Here is a 25,878-nt window from a genome sequence, read left to right as displayed (position 1 = left end):
TACTAAGTCTTACTCATGATCGATCCATAATTAATGATTAATTATGGACGACCAACATACCTGAGAACCTATAATTCTAATTTTGGAAAGTTCTTAAATAATTTAGAAAATTTTAATTTTAGAAATATTCTGTAAATAATTTAGAAAATTTTATTTTAGAAAATTATGAATTTATTAAGAAAATTCTAATTTTGAAAAGTTTCTTAGTTAGGAAATGAAAGTTTCTAAAATAATTTAGAATAATTCTAAATATAAAAGTTTTTGAATTAATTAAGGAATTATAATAATATTTTTTTTAATTTGTTAGGTAATTAAAATTAAGGAATTATTTCCTAATTAATTAGAGAAATCTTGATTTATGAAAAATCAGATTCTTAATCATATTTTATATAAATAAAAATTATGATAATTATGATAATATTTATGTCATGTCATATATGTATGTCATGTAGATGTATTATGTAACGACCACCCTTCTTACTGCTACTACTACCTAAGGATGACCGTTACTTATCTACTAACTCTACTTAACCGATATGATTAGAAATCACATGGAAACCCTACCGAAAAATTTCGACAGAATCTCCCCTGTACCGGTGACCTTAAACTGGCATACATAACATAATATACACAGCCACAGGCGACTGGAACACATATCAAACACACAAAAGGAATAACATCACCACGCAGTTTAATAAAATCAAATCATGCAAGTAATAAATAGCGGAAACAAAATAAAAACATACAATTAACTAACAGCGGAAGACTAAAATGACTTATCTAATACATTCTTAATAAATGACAATCTTAATAAATTCTTAAACTAAGTCCCAAGGCTTCCATAGTCCTGGCATCACACATCCTTCGAACACCTCCTTGTCGCCTTCCTTTCTATATCTTTTTCTTTCCTGTATCTGCAGTAAGAGGAAGTGTAGTCTATAAGCAAAATTTGCTTAGTAAGCGCTATCTAACTCACAAAATCTCGATGTGCATGAGGATATACTGAAATCTAAAACTGAATGCTCAAAAGGAAATCTACTCATGCTCATCTACTAGTGAAAGAAACATACTGAAAGGCTAAACATGTAAAGTAAATCTATACAATCATGCTAGCATAAAGGACTAAACTTACTGAATTCTAAACACCTTCTGAATCTTATTTCACTTGCTTAAAGACTTATTCTTTAATACTTTATACTTATGTAAAACTTGCTTTACTTGTTCAAAAACTTATACTTATAATACTTCAAAATAATAATCAACTTCTTCTTGGGCCCAGACATCGTGCCTTTTTATGTACTACGACCCGACCCATTCGGCGGCCCATTTGGCGACCCTATGGTCGTCGACCGTCGGCCGAGCCGTTACTACTAGGTTATCTAAACCTAGGGACGACTATGGGAGCCCAGCCCAAGGACAGAGAGCCCAACACAGTGCCACTGATAAAAGTAAAATACTTGTTATCTTTTAATACTTCTATATAATGCCTCGGTATTTTCTTTAGCACCTTGTGTGCCAAAATCCCTAAAGTCTTGACTTTGGGATTTACTTAAGGCCTTGGCCTTTTTCTTTCTTTTCTTAATTTTTCTTATACTTTTCTTATAAAAGAATGCTTCTTACAAAACTGAAATGTTTAAACAAATTCTAACATTGCAATGCTTAAACAAAATCTGCATACAAGTTTAAACAGAAATCTGCATATTAAGCTTATCTAAGGTCTGCATACTAAGCTTATCAAAAATCTGCATCTTAAGCTTAACTCATAGCAAACAAAACTGGAAAATAAATCTGCATATTCAAGAACAATAACTCAATAAAGCTACACATCCTAAATTATTTCCAACTAAGCAAAGCAATAAGAAAGATTACTGCTGCTAACGACCTTTACACGTGGTATACTGAAGCATGCATCACTAGATCTACACATGTTGAATTATTTCCAACTAAGCAAAGTAATAAGAAAAAGATTACTGCTGCTAATAAAAGAGAATAATCCTTATACAAATTAGATATGAAGAACAAACCTAATAACCTTCTCTAACAAAGTACTTGAACAGAAAAGATACAGGAAATAGAATCACTTGCTCATTATCCTTAAGTTACCATTCCAAACTCGGAGAACAAGGAAAATTCAAACAACTACTAACCTTTTCGATACAAAGGAATAGACAATCATGCAAAGATAGGGCTACATAGCTCCAACATTCTAACTTCCAAAAAGAATTAGAAATCAAGTGATAACCTATAGAACACTCACGGCAGAAATCTTCAAAGACAAAACTCCTTACAGCATGCTTCAACAATCAAGAAGAACAAGCATAATCTTTACAGCATGATTCGAAATCAAGAAGAACAAGTCCGAAAACTACTCCTACTACATGCTTCAGAAATCTAACTCACGCCAATAAGCATAAAACCAAAATCCTTAAACCATGGCAGCAAGGAAAGAAAATCTCGGAGCAATCCTACTGCAGGTGAGTAGCAACTTACCTTGCTTCTTGGACTCACAACCGAACAAAAAGGGCTTCTAGGACCTGGCTGTCCGCCGGAGATGATGCCCTAACTCCCTTTCGTTTTATGCCCGAGCTCTACCATCGTACGCAGAAGAGAAGGAGAGAATGGTTTAAGTCACGGGAAAACAGAGCATCAACTTATCCCTTTTTATAACTTAATATTTCTGTTAACTCCTTAAATAAATTTGCTATTTTTTCTAAACAGACAAATCCAACATCAACTTATCCCTTTTATAATCCAATATTCTGTTAATTATTTTAAATAAATTCGCTACTTTTTCTAAACAAACAAATCCAACATCAACTTATCCCTTTTATAATATTCTGTTAACTATCTTCAATAAATTCGCTATCTTTTCTAAACAAACAAATCCAAGATCAACTTATCCCTTTTATAATATTCTGTTAATTATCTTAAATAAATTCGCTACCTTTTCTAAACAGAAAAATCTGTTTGCCCACCTGGTCAGTTGGGTTTTGACCGAGTCAAAGGTCGTGGGTTCAATTCTCGGCTTGGACATTTTTTTGTCGAAACTTCCTTCGTTTAGTAAAAATACCAAATGACTTCCAAAAATTACATAAAAATACTCTAAAAATTTCTAAAAATCCCTAGAATATTTCTATAGCATTTTTAAATATTTTTAAATTACTTTTAGGACTCTAATTGAGAAAATTTGGGGCGTTACATATTAGATGTATATATATCATGTGATTGATGCGTTATATTATTATTTATGTCATGAGCATGTTATGGCATGTCATCATTTATGTCATGCGTGTGATGTCATATAGATAGTATAATTGCATGATAATCATGAGACCTAAATCTCTTACATCAATATTAAAGCATATGCCTACTATTAATATGGTAAGAACCAGAGTCTACTTTCTTATTTAGGTTGTTGGACTCACTCCAAGCTCGACCTGAAATTAGATATGTTCTAACCATTGAGATATGATCTCATGATTGATAAGTCGACTTTAACTTGAAACATTAGCTTGTTGGACTCACTTCAAGATGAATGTGGATAGGGATGAAGTTGGGTGATATACATATGATGTATACTTGTTAATGAGTTAACAACCCGATGTTTGTGTGAATATTCAAATAGTTGATAGCATAATGTGATAGTTATGTATAAGCGATGCATAATCAGTATTACTGATACCTACCACTATAGCTAAGAATGACTTGTTGGACTCACTCCAAGGTTGTTCTTATCTATGATGGATATCAACCCATTTGGAGAAAAACCTACAATCTTTCGAATTCAAAGTAAGAGCTCTTGAATTCGATGAATGAATGAGATTCTAAAATGTATGTAAATTGTTTACAAATACATTGTAAAATCATCTCTCTCATATTATTCTAGATTTTGTATTTTCTAGGTTAATCATTTGATCATGACATCTTTGAATTTGTGTTCGATTTTTGATTCAAATAGACTAGCTAGAAACCTGAAATTTGTTCTCAAAGTTGAAAAGCTTGCATATGTCCTTGATGAGCCTCTTCCCATTAATATAGGAGATGATGTAATTGCAGACTAATTGTTGGTCCATCAAAAGCATACGACTAATTCTGAGCTTGCTAGTTGCATCATGCTAGCCTGGATGACTCCTGAGCTATAGAAGCAGCATGAGCATATGAATGCTTATACAATTATCTATCATATTTGTGAGATTTTTGATGAGAAAGATAAATGCAAATGTTCGAGGTCTCCAAGTTTCTCTTTTACTCAAAGATACAGGAGGGTTCATCTGCGATGTAATATGTACTAAAGATGAATGGCTACATTGAGAGGTTGAGATCACTCGGTTTACGATGGATCAAGAATTAAGTATTGACATAATTTTGCATAGTTTGCTCAATAGTTATTCACAGTTTGTGATGAACTATCAGATGAACAATCTTGAATCCACCATTCCCAAAATGATTAATATACTCAAGACTGAGGAGCCTTGTGTTAAGAAAGAGCAAAAGTGTTTAGATCAACCAACTCAAAATTTTTAAAAGAATTATAACTTTAATAGAAAATGAATTTGAAATGAGTTTAGTTGGAGAGTTAAACTATTTTCTAGGATTATAAATTAAACAAACTAAAGAAAAAAATTATATACACCAAAGTAAACACACAAAAGAACTAATTAGGAAATTTGGTATGGAACACTCTAAAGAACTAAAAACACCTATGGCAAGTAACATAAACCTAGATAGTGCCCAAATGGTAAATCAGTTGACTTAAAATACTATAGAAGCATGATAGATAGCTTTACTATACTTAACTACAAGCAGACTTGATATATTATTTGCAGTAAGTATGTGTGCTCATTATCAGACATGTGGCAAAGATTCTCACCTATCTTATGTTAAAAGGATAATTAAATATCTAAAAGGGACCATAAATGTAGGAATGTGGTACCCAAAAATATCATATTTTGAATTAGTTGGCTATTCTAGTTTAAATTATGCTAGCTGTAAGTTAGATAGAAAGAGTACGAGTGCAAGATGTCAACTACTAGGTTCCTCTTTAGTTAGTTGGTTTAGTAGAAAGTAATATTGTGTTGTCTTATCTACTACTGAAGCCGAATATATAGCAATGGGCGAATGCGTAGCTCAATTGTTATGGATGTCGCATACTTTAAAAGACTTTAATTTAAACTATAAAAATGTGAAAACCTATATTGATAATATAAGTTCTATAAATCTAACTAAAAATCCAGTACATCACTCTAGAATAAAATATATAGAAGTTAAACATCATTTCATTAGGGATCATGTCACTAAAAGGAATATAGAACTTAACTATATTGACTCAAAATCCAACTTAGCTAATATATTTACTAAATCTTTACCTGAAACTGAATTTAGCAACTTAAGAAGACAATTAGACATGTGCTTTATAGAATATGTTTATTTATTTCTTATATTTTTGAAAATTATTGATTATTAGTTTTTAAAATTTCCCTTTCAAAACTTGTTTACAAAATAGACTTCAAAATATTTTATCTTTTTGGAGTAGTTTAGGCCTTAACGTAGAATTGCATGCTCCTATAGTTTTAGCAGCCACTATCTCACAAGCACAGTAGAATACCTTGCTTGTGTATTTTTGAAACATAGAATGGTGTGAGATGCTTAGGACTTAGCCTAAGATTTCAGATGCTTGTCTTAATACATCGCTAAAAATCTTGGCTTTAAAGAAAATACATTGATCAATTTAAGTTATCTAGCTAGTAACAAACTAGTTAGAACCAAATACTCTAATTGACCAACCTGAATCAGTAGCTGATATCTTATGGTAGTCAGTTATGTATGAAGGTAGGGCATTTCATCATATGGATATTTTTTTAGTTTTTCAAATTATACTTGGACTTTTAGGAATATTTCAGGTTAAGGGGGAGCATTCAATCAAGATTTTTAAAAAATTTCAAAATGATTTTCTTTTTTGATTTTCAAAATTTTAATATTTTCTAACCAATTCTTTGGAAATTATTTATCTTACAAATTTTCAAACCTTAGAAATTATCAATTTATTTTCCAAATTTGTTTCTGTCTTAGATATTTTTATACTTAGAAATTTTTATAACTATATTTTAAACACTTAGGAAATTTTAACTTTCAAAATTTAACCTTTCAATTCAATGCATCTTGTTCAATTTTACCCTTAAAATTTAACATATTTTTGGTTTCATATTTTTTTACTTTGACATAAAAATTTTTAAATTGTTTTCAAAAATTGAACTTAATTCTTTTTCAAAAACTTTAAAATTTTGTGAAAATTTTCAAACCTTATGTTAACAAACATTTCAAAATTTTCCAAATCCAACACTTTTTTCTTTATTTTGCTAAATTCTCTTTGGTTGTTGGTTCCCCTATTTTGATGTGTGTCAAAGAGGGAGAGATAATGAATTTAGGAGGAAGTTGTTAAACTCAAGGGGAGAGTAAAGTTAAAAGCAAATGCTTGTTTACTTATCTTTACTTATATTTGTATATGTTATAAACTTAACTATGAACTTTGATTGCCAAACATCAAAAAGGGGGAGATTGTTGATGCCGGGTACACTAGTATCGAACCTAAGTTTTGATATTGTCAAAGGTTCAAGTTAAGTCTTGTTGTGATCTAATAAGTTAACTGAGTGTGCAGGATGTTTACTCGACCGGGAAAGCACTACAACAAAATTGCACAAAGACAACACTACAAAGACAATAGTTTTAAGAAAAACTATTGTAAATTTAACAAAAGACAATGATTTTTGATAAAATCATTGTCTTTGATACAACAGTTATCCCAAAAGACAATCTCAACAACATTTAGGACAATGGTGTAATGAACAGTTGTCATTGAGAATATTTTGCAATGCTTGAAACAACGGTACATAAATCATTGTCAATGAAATCACAAGCGTTGCATTTTCTTGCCACAAAACTCACACTAGAAATTGGGGCGTGTGTCCAACTTTCATTAGTAATCACAAAAATAAAATAAAATGAAAAATCTTAACCCTACATCTAAAAGCAAACACCCAAAAGTACAAGTTGCCACACTTCTTCATTCCATTTTGAGGCCTCTCTAGGTTTCCCATCCGGCTGCAGTCAAAGGTGAAGGCGAAGACGAGAAATGCCAACACGTAACTCCTCCTCTTCCTCCTGGATCTTCATTTGTTACTCCTCCTTCTGGATCTTCATCCGTTACTCGTCCTCTTCCTCCTCCTCAGTAATCACACTGCAAGGCCATGGATGTGAAAGACAAGCTCGTGTTGCCTGGCAGTGACCACACGGAGAAGAAGAAGGTTGCTTCGTTGAGGGCCCTCGTTGAAGCCAAAGACCTTGACACCTAGGTCACACCTTATCATTTCTACGTCGTCGATCGACAAAGTATACGACTGGCAAATTTCTTTCCTTTTTAGTCCTTGTTTATTCTAGATGCATTTGGTCATCAAGGAACTTCTCTACATTGATCCTCATCTTTTATAATCACAAAACTTACCCTTTTGGCTTAAATTATAGGATGTAGACAATGTGACTCTCAGAAGGTTTCTTTGTGCACAAGATCTAGATGTTGAGAAGGCATCTGTGCAGTTCCTAAAATATCTTCGGCGTCTGGATTAGGAGGAGCGGTGGATTATGAAAGATGAGATGCGGTAGGAGTCTGGATTAGGAGGAAAGGGAGGGAAGAGGTCGTTGAGGAATATGCTTCCCTTTGATGTAGCCATGGGACAAGATCACAAATCCTTTTTGGACCAAGTAAGAAATATTTTATCGCATATGCAAAAATGTTAAAATGGCCACCCAAATTTTATTGAAATGCAAAATTATTGTCTTTTCTTCCTATCTACTCCTTTATATTTCATTCAAGTAATCATGCAGACTGAGGATGCCTATGATGCGATTATTGTCTTTTCTAATTAACAAATCCTTTATATTTCATTCAAGAAACATGCAGATAATAATTTTGAGAAGAAATTATTGTTATGGAAAGTTAAGAAGAAATTTTCTATTCCTCTAAAGTTTCTCCTCAACATTTTAGTTGAGAGGAAGAATTCAGATATTTATGGTTTGTATTTTTTCTATCTTTATTGTATCATTGTATATATTTGAGGTTAAGTATAATCCATCAACAAATCCATGGAAGCGCAAGTGTCTAGCTAATCATGGAATTATTTCTCGATGTATCGCCCCTACAAGAGTCAATGACCAGTACCTTACCAATGTGCTGCTTAAAATCAATGCAAAGGTGCCATATTCTGTCTCACTGTCTAGATATTTTTTCTCACTCTGTTTCTAATATTTTGTGTTTCCTTCACATATGGGTGGTATAAACTTTTACTTGTCAATTGAAAGATCATTAGCTATTCCTCTAGTCTCTGGTACACCGACAGTCATTTTGGGCATGGATGTTTCCCATGGATCTCCTGGGCATTCGGATATTCATTCAATTGTTGTAGTATATTTAATAGGACGCATTTCTAATGCTTTCATTACTCACTACAACAAAAATATTAAAAGACAACACCTCTATGACAACGGTTTTAAGAGAAAGCGTTACGTATTTGCTCAAAGACAATGGTTTTTGCCAAAACCGTTATCTTTGAACTCCCCATTAAATATAAAAGACAATGATTTTGGGAAAACTGTTGTCATTGAGCGATTTCTTTTTGAATCAACAACACTTTTTACAACGATTTTCTAAATCCATTGTCTTTAAGCGCTTTTTTAGCGGCTACGACAACAATTTTGAAAAAAATCGTTGTAATTAAATTTGGTCATTTTCCCCCTCGCTGTTTTGCTTTCCCTCGTTGTTTTCTTTTCGGTGCCGTGTTTTCCCCTTCGCGCTCCTGAACCCAAGTCATTTTTCTTTCCCTCTCCTCATACAATCTCTTCACGCCTCCCCTGGATCTTCCTCCACGACGGTGTGCTCCTCTCGTTTCCTGGTGAGCGGGTTTCTGAGTTCGACGAGGCCCTTTGATCTTCCACTGCTGCTTCTTTCGCTCGTAGAACCTTTTGATCGGACAAGGTGTATTTCTTCGCCAAAGGTGGCACTCCTACTCCGTCGATTCATAACCTAGGTCTTGTCTTCTTTGGATTTGTGCTAGAGCCATAGTCAAGGTAGATTCATAACCTAGGTCTTGTCTTCGTTCATAAATTTTGTCTCAAAAAATGAAACCTACTTTTGATTCCACTATGCTTGTATTTGCAAGCTCAACATTCTCTTTTCTTCTTCATTTTAGCTTTTGATTTGTTTCATCATGCCCTTTGCCTGCTCATATGTCAAAGTTTGTGGTGTTTGATCTCTGAAGGTGTCAGTTTTAAGCATCGATTTCTATTTGTTATTCACTTTTATTGGTCGAAATAGTGTGTTCAAATAGGTTTTCTAGGTCTTGCATGGCTCGTCACTTGATGGACGGAGATGGAATTTGGGGGAACAGAAAATTGGTAGAAGGGAAATGAAGAAAGCCCTTCCTTTTTGTTTTGATTACTGATTGAAGTTTATAGTTGTTTCATACATTGCCCGTTTGATTGTTCTTCCCATTTCCATGAGCTTCTTGGCTTTTTGTTCTGTTCCATGGGAACGGAGTCGATTTCTTGTGGTAATTTCTCAATACATTTTTAATTTTGTTCCCTTTGGCTCTTTAGGCATATGTTGACACTTTTGTATGTTCATGCTCATTTTTAGTTTTTTTTCTTATCTAGTGCAAGTTTAGGCTTTTTACATCCTTTACAACTACACATTGAATTATAGCTTGTTCTCTTATTGAATTTTTATAATCTGAAGTTCATTATTTTTTATGAGATTTTAATAATTAATTAATGTCATATTTATTATTTATGCTCATTTAATTTTATTAAGGAATATTTTTTAAAAAATAATTAGATTAGATCAAGACACATGTATTTTTTAACATAAACGCAAACATTAGATTAGATCAAGAGTTGAGATAATAACATGAACAAATAAGTTGAGATCCATTGTAACAACTAGGGTGAGGGTTTGTTAGCCAATAATCTTTCCAATTGATCCTCTTGTATATATGTACACCCAAGATTTGTTAATATCACCATTTATTTATTAATTAGTTCTCACAAAATCACACAACACATTTCTATCCAGTTGGTTTATGTCGAGTATTACTCTATTATCTTGAATGTTTTATTATAGTATTTGGTACTTGAGATTGTGTTTTGAACTTGTTGTATGATGTATAGTTTTTTGAAGGTAGGTTTTGACGCATTTCGGGCTGATAGTTATAAAAAATGGACAAAGATTGGATGTCAAAGAATAGGTTATCACATGAATATGAGGTTGGGGTAGAGTCTTTCTTGCAATTTGCATTACGAAACGCTACTGATCCAAATGAAATACCTTGCCCATGTTCAAGATGTGGTAATCTACAGAAGAGAAATGTTGACATTATAAGGGCACATTTGTGTTGTAATAGTATAGATTTAACATACCATAAATGGATGTGGCATGGTGAAAAGACTGAATACAATAACTCAATGAAAGATGAACATAAATCTTTTGCCGAGGAACCTATTGATATGGTACATGCTGCATTTGATAGTTATGCAGAGAATCCAAACCAATTTTATAAGCTACTTGAAGATGCCGATAAACCTTTATATCCAGGGTGTACCAAATTTATAAAGTTATCTGCACTTGTGAAATTGTATAACTTGAAGGCAAAATATAGTTGGAGTGACAAAAGTTTCATAGATTTACTAAGTTTGTTTGGAGAAATGCTTCCTGATGATAATGAATTGCCTTCATCATTGTATGATGCAAAGAAAAGCTTATGTGCATTAGGGATGAATTATGTGAAAATTCATGCTTGCCCTAATGATTGTATCTTATACCAGAAGGAGCATGAGAATTTAACTAATTGTCCTGTATGTGGGATGTCTAGGTGGAAGTTGGGTAAAAAAGGTACGATAAATGGAGTTCCTGCAAAGGTCCTTTGGTTCTTCCCGCCTATTCCAAGATTTCAAAGATTACTTCGGAACAAGGAGATATGTAAGGAGTTAACTTGGCATGCTGATAAAAGAGTACTTGACGGATACTTGCGTCATCCGGCTGATGCGCCCGCTTGGAAAGTAGTGGATCACAAGTGGCCAGATTTTGCTGCTGAACCTAGAAATCTTAGATTGGCCTTATCAGCAGATGGGATCAATTCTCATAGTTTGATAAGTTCTGCATATAGTTGTTGGTCACTTGTGATGATCACTTACAACCTTCCTCCATGGTTGTGTATGAAGAGAAAATTTATGATGCTGACTTTGTTGATTTCAGGTCCCAAACAATCGGGAAATGATATTAACGTTTACTTAGCACCTTTGATTGATGACTTGAAAAGATTATGGGATATAGGTGTTGATGCATATGATGGATGTCGAGAAGAGAATTTTTTTGCTTAGGGCTATCTTACTATGGACAATCAATGATTTTCCTGTATATGGGAACATGTCAGGTTGTGTTGTGAAAGGATATTGCACATGTCCTATTTGTGGTGAAGAAACATATTCGACAAGGTTGAAGCATAGTAGAAAAATGAGTTATACAGGCCATAGAAGATTTCTTCCTACAAATCATCCTTATTGAAGGTAAAAAAAAGCATTTAATGGGAACCCAGAGCTTAACCCCGCACCGAAACCATTAAATGGGCATGAAATTTTGGATTGAGTTGAAAGAATTAATTATCGTTCGGGAAAAGCAAATGGGAAGTTTCAGTTAAAGCAAGGCAAAGCTGTATCATGCTGGAAAAAGAAATCTATATTCTTTGAACTTGATTATTGGAAACATCTACATGTTCGGCATGTTCCTGATGTGATGCATATTGAAAAAAATGTGTGTGAAAGTCTGATCGGTACTTTGCTTAACATTCTTGGAAAATTAAAGGATGGAGCAGCTGCAAGACTAGACCTTGTGGAGATGAATTTGAGGATTGATTTGGCACCAAAGATGGGGGAGAAGAGAACCTTTTTGCCAGCGGCTTGTTATACACTAAGTAAGGATGAGAAAAGAAAACTTTACAAATCTTTGTTTGGAATAAAGGTCCCCACAAGATATTCATCCAATGTTAAAAATCTGGTGTCGATGAAAGACTTGAAACTTATTGGCCTTAAGTCACACGACTATCACACTTTGATGCAACAGTTGCTTCCAGTCACCATTCGTGATATCTTGCCTAAACATGTTAGAGATACTATCACTCGGTTTTGTGGCTTCTTCAACGTGCTATGTAATAAAGTGATAGATGTCTCAAAGTTGAATGATTTGCAAAGAGAGATTGTGACAGTGTTGTGTTTGCTTGAAAAATATTTTCCCCCATCTTTTTTTGATATAATGATTCATTTAACCGTTCATCTTGTACGGGAGGTCAAATTGTGTGGATCGGTTTGGTATAGGCAAATGTACCCATTTGAAAGATTCATGAAGATCTTGAAAGGGTATGTACGAAATCACAATCGCCCTGAAGGGTGTATAGCTGAATGTTATATTGCTAAAGAGGTTGTGGAATTTTGCTCGGATTACATATCTAGTGTGCATACAATTGGGATCCCATCAAGGTATCGGCAAGTACAACTTACTAGGCCTCTATCTAGCTCAGTATTACACTCAACTTGTCATGATGAGTTGCATCAAGCACATCATTATGTCTTGGAAAATGATGTTGACGTTGATCCTTATATCGAGTAATTCTCTTACTTATTAATATTTATTGCACTGTTCTTACGTTCTACTAATTAACTTATTAGTATTCCATTAGTTAACTTATCCCTAATATGTTCATTAGGGAGCACCTGGAATTTTTGAACTCAAGCTTTCCTCATAAAGCCAAGTCCAAAAAGTGGCTACAAGATGAGCATAACCGGACGTTTATTGGCTGGTTACGTGATCGTGTGAGAGCAGTTGCCAATTCTAGCTCTCAAATATCAGAAAGATTGAAGTGGATAGCGCGCAGACCTAACAATCAAGTGTTGAAGTACTCTAGTTATTTGATTGATGGAGTTACATATCATACAAAAGAGCGCGATGATACACGAGCTGTTCAAAACTCTGGAGTAAGCTTAGTTGCAAAGACAATGCAAGTTGCTAGTGCGAAGGACAAAAATCCAATTGTCTCGGACATGACTTTCTATGGAGTTATTCAAGAAATTTGGGAACTCGATTGTCATAATTTTCAAGTTTCGATGTTTAAATGTAATTGGGTTGAGAATAATACCGGTATTAAAGTTGATGAACTTGGTTTCACGTTGGTAAACCTCAACAGAATTGGATTTAAATCTGACTATTTTATCTTGGGGAGTCAAGCAAAGCAGATATTCTACATTGAAGATACTCAAGATCCTGCATGACATGTTGTACTTGCCACTCCTACTAGGGATCACATGGAATACATAAATGGTGATGAGTTCGAAAATGCTACAATCCACTATCCAAGTTCTACAGGAGGGTTTATATCAATGGAATCAATGGACGTTGACAGCATAGATGAAAATGAACAATCATGCGTTCGTGAAGACTGTGATGGGAGATGGATTGACAATAATTAAGTGTAATCTATTGTTTAACCTGTGTCTAAATTTTGTTTGTTGATCTATTTTGTTAACATATTTATTCTTATTGTAATATAACTGTCATTTGTCTTCATTCTCGTTTTATTTTCTCTATAATTTAAATGCCTAACAGGTTGCTACCTTTTGCAGGAAATAGGGTTCTCATCATTTCTTTGTGGACACAATGGCAGCAATGCAAAGAGATTACTGAGGATTCAGAAGGCTAAAGAAAGTTCTTCATATTCTGCCACTAACAATAGTTGCGAGGGTCAAACTTCAATGAAATCTACAGAAACGGAGTTAACAAGAACATCGAGGGGGCGTACACATTTGGATAGGCTTGTTAGGCTAAGGGTCCAAGGAATTAAAAAGGATGTTAGCTTCAATAAAATTGGATAGCCAGTTGGAGAATTTACGAGTGAAATGCAAAGCTACATTGGTGTTCTGGTTCGAGAAAAGATCTCAATAACTTTCAAATCATGGAGGTAGGTGTCAAATGATGTTAAAGAGTTAATATGGGAATCGATGAATGTAAGTTAGAATGCTTTGAGAACTTAAATTAGCTCTTGAATGGTTATGCTATATTTAATGTGCTTGTTAAATTTTTTATGTGTTTTTACAACTGACGTACAATATTGACCCAACTTGGAGGAATGTATGTTTACATTCAGCAAATAATAAATGGCGTCAATATAAAGCTTTTCTCACTCAAAAGTTTGTTTTCAGCAAGCTAGATAAACCTGATGAGTTGAAAGATCCATCGATTGACTATGGTATTTTACAAGAGGATTGGAGTTCCTTTGTAATAACTCGCATGTCTGTCGACTTCAGGGTAAGATTCAAAATTGATTTTAATTTTTAGAAGATAGTCCTAATGGTCCTTAACTGATGTTCTACAATATGATCTTTATTTAACATAGTATGATTCATTTATTCGCTATCTGTAAAATACCGGAAATAGGCGAATATTAATAAGGGAATTTTCCAAAATTTTTGGAAATTTTTCGAGAATTTTTCGGAGCTCGTACGGACGAGTTGACGGGGATAAAAACGGGGTCCGGAAAAGCCTGTTTAGGCTACCCGATTTAAGCGAGGAAAAGATTATATTTATATATATCCTTTTCCTTTTTATTTTATTTATTCCTTTCGTTTTCTTTTGTCGCCGAACCCGAGCCATCCCCCGCACCTCTTCCCTTTTTTCCCCGACGCCGCCGCACCCTCTCTGAGCCCTAACCGCCGGAGCACCAACCGCCTCTCCCACTCGTGCCTAAGCCCGGACAAAGGGAGAAGCCGACCTTCTTCTTCTCTCTGTGTTCCTTCTCTCTGTGCTTGTGCCGTGCGACACCGCCGATCCCTTGTCGCTTCCCTCTCTGGACCGAAGCAGCGCCGGCCACCGCGACCCCCTCCTTTCTTCTTTCCAAGACATCGCCGGCCACTAGGTTCGACCCAGCGCCGCTGCCTATCTCCGATCACCTCACATCAAAGCCGAGCTTTCCTCCATCTCGAGTGCCCTAGTCGGCTCCGACGCCACTGCCGACCACCGTCTTGTTCTTTGCTTGAGCAGCCGGCGATCGCAGGGATCTTCCTCACCAGTGTCGTGCCCTAGGTTATGATCTGTGATTTCAGAGGGTATTCGGTTGCTTCGACGCGAACTTGTAGCAACCTCCATTGGTTTGCAGTAGCTGGCAGCCTGATCCGGCAACAAATCCATCCAGCGGTTGCTAAGAAATCAAGGTAAAAATACTTGGTTTTTGGTCTAGTTGTGGAGTATTTTTAGTCCAGCAGACATTCTGTGTCCTGCAGCCACGATCCTTGTTGTTGATCAATAGGAGCCAGTGAATTGAGGTGAGGTGTAGAAAATGGATTTCGTAATTAGTTGTATATGTGTTAATTAGGGTTTGCCCTGTTTTAAGTGTTAAAGATTTTTATTTAGCTATTTCATTTGGATATTAGCTAAATAAAAATGTATATATTGGTGATACAGGACTTTGATTCGAGACGGTGTCTCGACGGGTATCTCGATTAGCGTATTGGACCATTTCGATTGGAGGCGGGTACTTTGACTTATGTCTTTTGATATGCATGATAAAGTGTTTAACATATAGCAAGAATTGTGTTTCCATTTGATTCGGTTGGTCACTACATGATCTGTTACATGTTGTTTGTTTATTTATTATGCACTGCATGTTATTATTTATCTGACCATACATGCTTTCGGTAGTGACCCAACCATGTGATACATCATGTTCAGGACCTAGGGTTTATATGATACCCTATCTGTTTGTGTACCTTCCATCTGATACATTGACTTGTGGTACACCTTTTATTTATGTATGGATCTTGCTATGCTATTCATGAGATTGTCATGCTTAGTATCATGCATCATGTTTACATGCTGTGCGATTGTCGGCTCCACTATGGTTGAGCCCATCGCCAGTTACTACACACACCACCCATGGATTAGTTGTATATCTGGCTGGTGTGGCGGCTCTGCTTGGCTCCGTTGGTCGGGTGACTCAGCGTAGTCGGCAGTCAGTTCCGTTCTGTTTGGCTCCGTTGGCATATAGGGTAGCAGCGATGGTGGACTCTGTTTGGCTCCGTTGGTCGAGACTCAGGTAGTGTGATGCAGCGTCCTATCATTGTGTAGGGACATGAGAGCATTGAGCTCCCCATTTATGATTTGGGGCCAGAGGACAGGATTTCCACTCAGTCACTGTCAGGAGCAGTGATGTCCGAGTGCACGGTCACCATATGCATTTATTGCATTTTTATTGTTTGTGATTGCTGCACTTATATGCTACATTTTTATGGATGCATTTGATTGACATGCATACAGGATTATGATTCCTTCGGTCTAACGACCTGTTACCTTTGTACCTTGATCTCGGTTAGTACAGTTATCTCCTGATTTCGTTTCAGTTGCATTTATTCCTTCTCGTATTCAGGAGACTGTACGCATGATTAGTGTTGTCTGTTATTTGTTTTATTATGCATATCAGTTGTACCTGCTGAGTGTTGGACTCACCCCGCCTCCATTGTTGATATTTTCAGGTTGACGCTGTCCGGAGCAGTTCCAGTCGCTGGCCCCCCATCTGCACGTAGAGCTAGTTCTCTACTAGTTCGTTATTTGTTTTATTTTGGCCTTTTTCTATATCAGACTTTGTTTTAGTATTATCTTTGGATTTTTCCTATGGTTATTGTATGGAGTGATACCTTTTGATGGATTTTTGATATGATATTGGATTTCATTCTACTACGTGCCTGCCTGGACGGCAGAAGAGGTGAGTTCGTTGGATTTGAGCTTTACGAGTGTAGTGGAGTAGGGTGGATTTCGAGTCAGAGTCCTATTGTTATTGATTACTATTATAAACTGCGTGGTGTTTGTTTTTATTTTTGTTATCATTCCAGCCGCCTGTGGCTGATGTATATGTGATATGTAGAAAGTTTCATATTGTCCGCCGTACAGGGGAGATGCTGCCGAAATTTCTTCGGACAGAGACTCCTCTGGGGTGTGACAATTTATTTGGTATCAGAGCAGGTATACGATACTTGCTGTGTGTTCTGGATTTATACGATCTTTGTTTTCGTATTATTGATACTTTGAATAATCTGATATCAGTTTATTGGGTATCAGCGCGCCAAAGTTTGGCGATATTTATTTGATTTCCGTGTTTTGGATTTTCGAGATTTATCTGATACCAATTTATTTGGTATCAGAGAGATGTTTTACGATCGTTGTTTTCATATTTTCGATATTTGGGATAACCTGATACCATTTTATATGGTATCAGAGCGCCAAAGTTTGACGATACTTGTTGGGTTTTCGTGTGTGGATTTTAGGGATTTATCTGATACCAATTCATTGGTATCAGAGCAGGGTGTGATACCTACGTTTGGTATTTTGGACATTTTTATACTAGCCCTAGTTGCGAGACAAATTAGTCTGGGCAGTTATTTTGGGTTGCACGGATTTTCCGTTTCGATTTTGTTATGGACTTCCGTTATGGATTTATATGGATTTCCACTGTTGTTTTTCTCGTACGGAATTTCGAGGTCAATTTGGGGGCTGGACAGCGATGGAACATCTCCAGACAGCAATTAGGTATGGTGTCATTTTGGTAATTGTTTATACCTGTAGTAATATCTGTAATATAATTTAACAGATATGAGGCGATCTACGCGTATTGCTGCGAGACGTGGTGTTGGACGAGCACGTGCGAGGACTGCAGGATCTCTGGATATACCAGAGATGCCTACCGAGGCTGAGCCTGTCGGTCAGGGACAGACTCAGCATACTGCGAGTGCGGCGGCCTTCAGACTCCGATGGCTCCCTTAGAGGTGCCTACCTCAGCTGCACCGACAGTATCCACTGCTCCTGTATTTCCGGTACCACCAGGGATACCATTAGCATATCCGACACCAGCTCCAGCTCAATCTATTGCGTACTCGGCACCACCGCCACCTGGGCCTACAGTGTACCCGGCATCAGCGGCGCCTGTGCCCCCAATACCTATCGTGTACCCAACAGCTCCGGCATTAGGGATACCGGTTGCTTCACATCCGGTACCAGTGCCTACTGTACCTCCAGCCGCGGCCACCTACATTCACCCTACAGTGCCACCGACAGCATATGCTCCCGGTTACCCAGCAGCACCGGGAGTACCTCCTCCAGTTTATACAGCGGTACCTTCTGTAGCATCAGCTCCAGTGTTTCCGCCATTTTCGACAGTCGTATCGACACACCTCATAGATTCTGTTGCGGCACGAGCCAGGATTCCAGTGTTGGCAGAGTCGATGAAGAGTCGATTCACACTCTTCCGAGGAGACCGAGATCCGAGTGTGGCCTTGTCTTGGATTGAGACTATGGAGCGTACCTTTTTCTATATGGCTTGCTCCGAGTGGGAGAAAGCAGAGCTGACTGCTTTACACTTACGAGACGCTGCTGATACATGGTGGCTCACCCATCGTTCCATCATCGGTGAGCAGAACATCACTTGGGCCAGATTCAGAGAGGCTTTTCAGAGCCGTTTCTTTCCACGAGCTTATCAGATGGCTCGCCGACAGGATTTCCTGGTGACTGAGTATAATGCAGAGTTTGACAGATTGGCCAGATTTTGTCCAGAGCTAGTTGCTGAGGACAGTTCACGTATACAGCAGTTCATTCAGGGGTTGGATAGACATTTGCAACTAAGACTTGTCGGTCTTGGTATCACATCTTATGCGGAGATGTTGGACAGAGCTCTCATTATTGAGTCAGCTCAGCAGAGAGTTTTTCCGGATAGGAAAAGGAAGCAGCCGAGTCAGACATCTGGACAGATCCAACAGCCTCAGGCTACACCACAGCAGAGCAGGCGTAGTCGGTCAGATCAGGGTACATCTGGGGGATCACGTAAACCCCAGAAATCCAGACAGTCTTCTTTTGGACGTTCCCGGTCTTCCCAGCAGAACCGGAAACAACCCGCCAGCGACATTCGTTGTTTCAGATGTGGGTCCAGAGATCATATCATCTCAGCTTGCTCTCTGGGATAGTCGGTTTACTTTTATTGCAAACTGCCTGGGCACCAGAGTCGAGATTGTCCGCAGAAGACTCAGCATATGACGTCCGGAGGATCTGATCATGGAGGACAGTCCAGTCAGTCCGGAACTTATCGAGGAGGGCGAAGAGCCCAACCTTTGCCTGGCCAGTAGCCGAGTGCTTCACCTGCAGCAGCGACATTTGGTATGCTTGGACAGGAGTATTCCAGTGCTTCCGTAGCACCTCAGAGTTCTGTTCCGGGACTTTATTATCCGACGCAGGGGCAGTATCAGATGCAGCCTCAGCCTTTAGGCCAGTACCAGACTCAGTCTCAGCCAGATGCACAGTATCAGTCGCCGTCTTCTCAGTCTTCTTTAGCGCAGTATCCAGCACCGCCTCAGTGGCAGGCTTCTGCCCAGCCGCAGCAGCCGCTGGCAGCGTTACCTCCTCCTCCTCCGCCAGAGACTGGACGTGTTCATGCGATGACCAGAGAGGATGCGCAGCGAGCCGACGGATCCGTTTTCCGCGGTATGATTTCTATTTATGCCTTATCTGCAGATATACTGATAGATACTGGTAGCTCGCATTCATTTATTTCTCGCACTTTTATGCGGGAGGTTGGTAGATTACCCACTTTCAGACCCCAGTGATTGACCGTCTCCCTACCGTCCGGTGATTCATTGGACGTCACCCAGGAGGTCAGAGGTTGCCCGTTAGATTTTGGCAACCTAATATTTACAGTGAATCTTTTAGTATTAGAAATGGTCGATTTTGATATTATTCTTGGCATGGACTGTTTGTCAGCATACCATGATTGATTTCCAGACGAGGGTGGTCACATTTCGGCCTCCGAACCAACCCTCGTGGGATTTCACTAGCATCGAGACAACGGCTTATCGATCATTACGGCGATTCAGGCGCAGAAGTGCTGTCTCACGGCTGTCATGGTTTTCTGTTATCTTTGATCAGGACTGAAGACAGCAGTAGTTCGCAGCTCTCCGACGTTCCTGTAGTTCGGGAGTACCCGGATGTATTTCCAGGAGCGCCAGGTTTGCCTCCCGAAGGCGGTGGAGTTCGCTATTGAGTTGATTCCGGAAACCGCACCTTATCGTATGACACCAAAAGAGTTGAACTAGCTGAAGGTTCAACTCCTGGAGCTTTAGACAGGGATTCATCGGCCTAGTGTTTCTCCATGGGGTTCTCTTGTGTTGTCAAGAAAAAAGGCGGCACCATGAGGTTATGTATTGACTACGGGCAGCTGAGACCGTCGAAATAAATATCCTTTGCCACGGATCGAGGATTTGTTTGATCACTCGAGGTACATCGGTGTATTCTAAGATTGATCTGCGATCCGGATATCATCGGTGAGAGTCGAGACTCGGATATTGAAGACGACTTTTCGTACGGATATGGTCATTATGAGTTTTGGTAATGCCATTTGGGCTTACCAATGCTCCAATGTGTTTATGGACTTGATGAACCGCATTTTTGGAGTATCCGGATCAGTTTGTTATCGTTTTCATTGATGACATATTGGTCTACTCTCGAGGAGGAGCACGCCTGATCTTCGCACGTTTTGGAGATTCTTTGACGACATCGGTACGCGAAGTTCGATGTGTGCGTTACGCTATCCTCGATCGGTTTTCGGGACACGTGGTTTCTAGCAGAGGTATTTCATTGATCCTCGAAGATCGAGGTCGCCACTAGTTGGGAGCGGCGAAGTCGATTCAGAGATCCGCAGGATTGGCGGATATTACCGACGTTTTGTCGAGGGTTTCTCGCGTATTGCTATGCCACTGACACGCCTTACCAGGAAGGGCGTGAAGTTTACGTGGACAGAGGATTGCGAGACCAGCTTTCAGGAGCTGAAGCGGAGATTAGTGTCGACTCCAGTTTTGGTTTTACCTTCTGGAGAGGATGGATTTGTACTTTACACCGACGCATCTCTTCAGGGTTTGGGTGTTGTTCTGATGCAGCACGGCAGAGTAGTCTCTTATGCTTCTCGTCAGTTGAAGGAGCATGAGAAGAACTACCCAGTTCATGACTTGGAGTTAGCTGCCATCATTTTTGCTCTGAAGCTTTGGCGACATCATTTATACGGTATCACATTTGAGATTCTCACTGATCATAAGAGTCTCAAATATATTTTTACTCAGAAGGAGCTTAATCTCCGACAGAGGAGATGGATGGAGTTCCTGAAGCACTATGATTGTACCATTAGCTACCATCAGGGGAAAGCTAATGTGGTTGCCGATGCACTCAGCAGGAAGTCCAGAGCGACTTTGGCTTGCCACCGGACTTCAGTCACGGACTTGATTCAGAGTTTTTCTGAGTTAGACCTTGAGGAGCAGGGATCTACAGAGCAGGGTATTCTGGTTACCATGGTTGCTCAGTCGTCGATCAGGACGAAAATCCGAGAGGCTCAGGCTGGTGATCAGCATTGTCAGTTCATTGGCAGTCAGATAGCTTCCGGGCAGCAGACCGAGTTTACACGAGACGAGGAGGGTGTTATATACTTCCGAGGCAGATTATGCATACCTCAGTCTCATCCGGTCTTACAGGAGCTACTTCAGGAGGCTCATCGTTCTCGATTTGCGATCCATCCAGGCGGGACCCGTATGTATCGAGACTTGAGGCATTCCTACTGGTGGAACGGCATGAAGAAAGACATCGTGGATTTCGTAGCTAGATGTCTTGTCTGTCAGCAGGTGAAGGCTGAACATCAGAGACCTGCAGGATTACTTCAGCGGATTCCTATTCCTGAGTGGAAGTGGGATCACATTACCATGGACTTTGTGGTAGGGTTGCCGAGGACACGACGAGGCCATGACGCGATTTGGGTAGTCGTTGATCGATTAACCAAATCCGCGCATTTCTTAGCGATCCGGAGGACTGATTCCCTGGATCGATTGGCAGATCTGTATTGCTGGGAGATCATCAGACTACATGGTGTTCCGTTGAGTATTATTTCGGATAGAGATCCACGGTTTACGTCTCGTTTCTGGCAGAGTCTGCAGCAGGCCTTGGGCACACAGCTCCGTTTCAGTACAGCCTTCCATCCACAGACAGATGGACAGTCAGAGCAGACCATTCAGACTTTAGAGGACCTGCTGGGTTCGTGTGTTATGGATTTCGGAGGCAGTTGGGAGGATCATCTGCCGTTAGTAGAGTTTGCCTATAACAACAGCTTTCATTCGGCTATTCAGATGGCACCGTTTGAGGCGTTGTATGGTAGACCTTGTCGGACACCCGTCCTCTGGGATGAGCTTGGGGAGGCCCAGTTATTGGGACCTCATAGAGTTCAGCAGGATGCAGAGTTGGTCCGTACTATCAGACGGAGGATGTCAGAGGCGCAGGACCGTCAGAAGAGTTATGCTGATCGGAGACGCAGACCACTAGAGTTTTCTGTTGGCGATCATGTATTTCTGCGGGTTTCACCCACGAAAGGGGTGAAGAGATTTGGCCTCAGAGGTAAGTTGGCTCCGCGGTATATTGGCCCTTTCGAGATCTTGGAGAGGATCGGAGCGGTAGCTTACCGACTGGCACTACCACCGTCCCTGTCAGGCGTACATGATGTATTCCATGTATCGATGCTGAGGAGATACGTACATGACCTGACACATGTGCTGGCAGATATCCCAGTTCCAGTTCAGCCTGACATTACTTATGAGGAGGTTCCGGTACGGATTCTCGACCGGAAGGAGCGTCAGTTGCGGAACAAGACTATCCGGCTGGTTAAAGTCGTATGACAGCATCATTCGGATGAGGAGGCTACTTGGGAGCTTGAGGACACGATTCGAGCTCGATATCCCCATCTTTTTACTGGAGGTATGTGATTTATTTACCGTTCAGCATTTATACTCTATATCTGTTATTGGTATTTGCTGATGGTAGATAACGAAATTTGGGGACCAAATTTTTATTAGTGGGGGAGAATGTAAAATATCGGAAATAGGCGAATATTAATAAGGAAATTTTCCGGAATTTTTGGAAATTTTTCGAGAATTTTTCGGAGCTCGTACGGACGAGTTGACGGGGATAAAAACGGGGTCCGGAAAAGCCTGTTTAGGCTACCCGATTTAAGCGAGGAAAAGATTATATTTATATATATCCTTTTCCTTTTTATTTTCTTTATTTCTTTCATTTTCTTTTGTCGCCGAACCCGAGCCATCCCCCTCATCTCTTCCCTTTTTTTCCCCGACGCCGCCGCACCCTCTCTGAGCCCTAACCGCCGGAGCACCAACCGCCTCTCCCACTCGTGCCTAAGCCCGGACCAAGGGAGAAGCCGACCTTCTTCTTCTCTCTGTGTTCCTTCTCTCTGTGCTTGTGCCGTGCGACACCGCCGATCCCTTGTCGCTGCCCTCTCTGGACCGAAGCAGCGCCTGCCACCGCGACCCCCTCCTTTCTTCTTTCCGAGACATCGCCGGCCACTAGGTTCGACCCAGCGCCGCTGCCTATCTCCGATCACCTCACATCAAAGCCGAGCTTTCCTCCATCTTGAGTGCCCTAGTCGGCTCCGACGCCACTACCGACCACCGTCTTGTTCTTTGCTTGAGCAGCCGGCGATCGCAGGGATCTTCCTCACCAGTGTCGTGCCCTAGGTTATGATCTGTGATTTCAGAGGGTATTCGGTTGCTTCGACGCGAACTTGTAGCAACCTCCATTGGTTTGCAGTAGCTGGCAGCCTGATCCGGCAACAAATCCATCCAGCAGTTGCTAAGAAATCAAGGTAAAAATACTTGGTTTTTGGTCTTGTTGTGGAGTATTTTTAGTCCAGCAGACATTTTGTGTCCTGCAGCCACGATCCTTGTTGTTGATCAACAGGAGGCAGTGAATTGAGGTGAGGTGTAGAAAATGGATTTCGTAATTAGTTGTATATGTGTTAATTAGGGTTTGCCCTGTTTTAAGTGTTAAAGATTTTTATTTAGCTATTTCATTTGGATATTAGCTAAATAAAAATGTATATATTGGTGATACAGGACTTTGATTCGAGACGGTGTCTCGACGGGTATCTCGATTAGCGTATTGGACCATTTCGATTGGAGGCGGGTACTTTGACTTATGTCTTTTGATATGCATGATAAAGTGTTTAACATATAGCAAGAATTGTGTTTCCATTTGATTCGGTTGGTCACTACATGATCTGTTACATGTTGTTTGTTTATTTATTATGCACTGCATGTTATTATTTATCTGACCATACATGCTTTCGGTAGTGACCCAACCATGTGATACATCATGTTCAGGACCTAGGGTTTATATGATACCCTATATGTTTGTGTACCTTCCATCTGATACATTGACTTGTGGTACACCTTTTATTTATGTATGGATCTTGCTATGCTATTCATGAGATTGCCATGTTTAGTATCATGCATCATGTTTGCATGCTGTGCGATTGTCGGCTCCACTATGGTTGAGCCCATCGCCAGTTACATGTACTGCACACACCACCCATGGATTAGTTGTATATCTGGCTGGTGTGTGGCGGTTCTGCTGTTTGGCTCCGTTGGTCTGAGGACTCAGCGTGGTAGCCGGCAGTCAGTTCCGCTCCGCTTGGCTATAGTAGCGTGGTAGCCGGCAGATGGTGGACTCTGTTTGGCTCCGTTGGTCAGGAGACTCAGCGTGGTAGCCGGCAGAGATTTTTCCTCCCCATCATTGTGTACCGGGACATGAGAGCATTGAGCTCCCCCATTTATGATTTGGGGCCAGAGGACAGGAGTATTCCGACAGCATTCCGTCCACTCAGTCACTGTCAGGAGCAGTGATGTCCGAGTGCACGGTCACCATATGCATTTATTGCATTTTTATTGTTTGTGATTGCTGCACTTATATGCTGCATTTGTATCGATGCATTTGATTGACATGCATACAGGATTATGATTCCTTCGGTTTGACGACCTGTTACCTTTGTACCTTGATCCCGGTTAGTATAGTTATCTCCTGATTTCGTTTCAGTTGCATTTATTCCTTCTCGTATTCAGGAGACTGTACGCATGATTAGTGTTGTCTGTTATTTATTTTATTATGCATATCAGTTGTACCTGCTGAGTGTTGGACTCACCCCGCCTCCATTGTTGATATTTTCAGGTTGAGGCTGTCCGGAGCAGTTCCAGTCGCTGGCCCCCCATCTGCACGTAGAGCTTGTTCTCTACTAGTTCGTTATTTGTTTTATTTTGGCCTTTTTCTATATCAGACTTTGTTTTAGTATTGTCTTTGGATTTTTCCTATGGATATTGTATGGAGTGATACCTTTTGATGGATTTTTTATATGATATTGGATTTCATTCTACTACGTGCCTGCCTGGACAGCAGAAGAGGTGAGTTCATTGGATTTGAGCTTTACGAGTGTAGTGGAGTAGGGTGGATTTCGAGTCAGAGTCCTATTGTTATTGATTACTATTATAAACTGCGTGGTGTTTGTTTTTATTTTTGTTATCATTCCAGCCGCCTGTGGCTGATGTATATGTGATATGTAGAAAGTTTCATATTGTCCGCCGTATAGGGGAGATGCTGCCGAAATTTCTTCGGACAGAGACTCCTCTGGGGCGTGACACTATCAGTTTAAAAATTTCCAGTTCTCCACCTTCTGAAAAAACCCATACTAGGGGTTTTTTATCTTATGCAAATCTACTCGATGCTAGGGTTCATACTTTTACTCCTTTCTGAAATCTTTACTTTTGTTATAACATAAAGTTGAAGAAACAAGCAATATGTTTCTAAAAATGGCTCAGATAACATTATCTCTCTTCCATTTGCTTTGTTTCTTAATAGAAGAGATAATTGTTATAGCAATA

General features: G+C 39.4%; 1 pseudogene; it reads left to right on the top strand.

Annotated features, from left to right (window-relative positions):
- The first annotated feature begins 7,244 nt into the window (after nucleotides 1-7,244).
- LOC122054770 overlaps nucleotides 7,245-25,878 on the top strand; it is a 55,138-nt pseudogene continuing 36,504 nt past the window's right edge.

Source organism: Zingiber officinale, chromosome 3B (assembly GCF_018446385.1).
Source record: "Zingiber officinale cultivar Zhangliang chromosome 3B, Zo_v1.1, whole genome shotgun sequence".
In the NCBI taxonomy this organism is placed as follows: domain Eukaryota; kingdom Viridiplantae; phylum Streptophyta; class Magnoliopsida; order Zingiberales; family Zingiberaceae; genus Zingiber; species Zingiber officinale.
This window is presented reverse-complemented; position numbering and strand designations above follow the sequence as displayed.